Source organism: Aphanomyces invadans (assembly GCF_000520115.1).
Source record: "Aphanomyces invadans strain NJM9701 unplaced genomic scaffold supercont1.5, whole genome shotgun sequence".
NCBI lineage: Eukaryota > Oomycota > Saprolegniomycetes > Saprolegniales > Verrucalvaceae > Aphanomyces > Aphanomyces invadans.
In genome coordinates, this window is record NW_008580150.1 from 2,252,659 (window position 1) to 2,253,277 (window position 619).

Here is a 619-nt window from a genome sequence, read left to right on the forward strand (position 1 = left end):
AAATCTTGACCAAGAGCACGTGTTCAGAGAGGTGTGTGCTCGGTACAAGTCGAGTTATCGTGGGATTGGCATGGACTATCCAATGGTCGCGACGCATGTATTTGATTCGCGGAAGCCGTCGACTCCGACGGGATCGCTCGCTCGTGTCCACATCAAAACACATCTCCATTTTGCATGAAATGGTTCAAGAGGGGCCATGTGACATGTCCTTCGCTATTTGATGGCCCTGCATTGCGTCTTGCGAGAGCGACACGATTCTGATGCGCGGCGAGGGGGTTCCCGAAGGCTGACGACACAATTTCCTCGTCGATGCTGACTTTACGACGTACACCCTCGGCAATGTGCCCCCTCCGTGAACGAAAGAACCAAGTGTGAGCACATGCTGTCAGCCGCATCCTTCGTGACCTCCACGTCATAGTGCCCCTGTCGCAGATACTCCTTGAAGTCTTCACCAGGGTGGCGTACTTCATCCGCCAATCAAATCGTTATATGGCATGGATTGGTCCATTTTGACCAATCCAAATCGCGATTACTCGAACAGCAGATTCAACAATTGTGTCGCGAGCTTCGGGGAACCAGCCGTGCGCGGCCAACAGCATGCCAGAGGCAGCGCCATGGT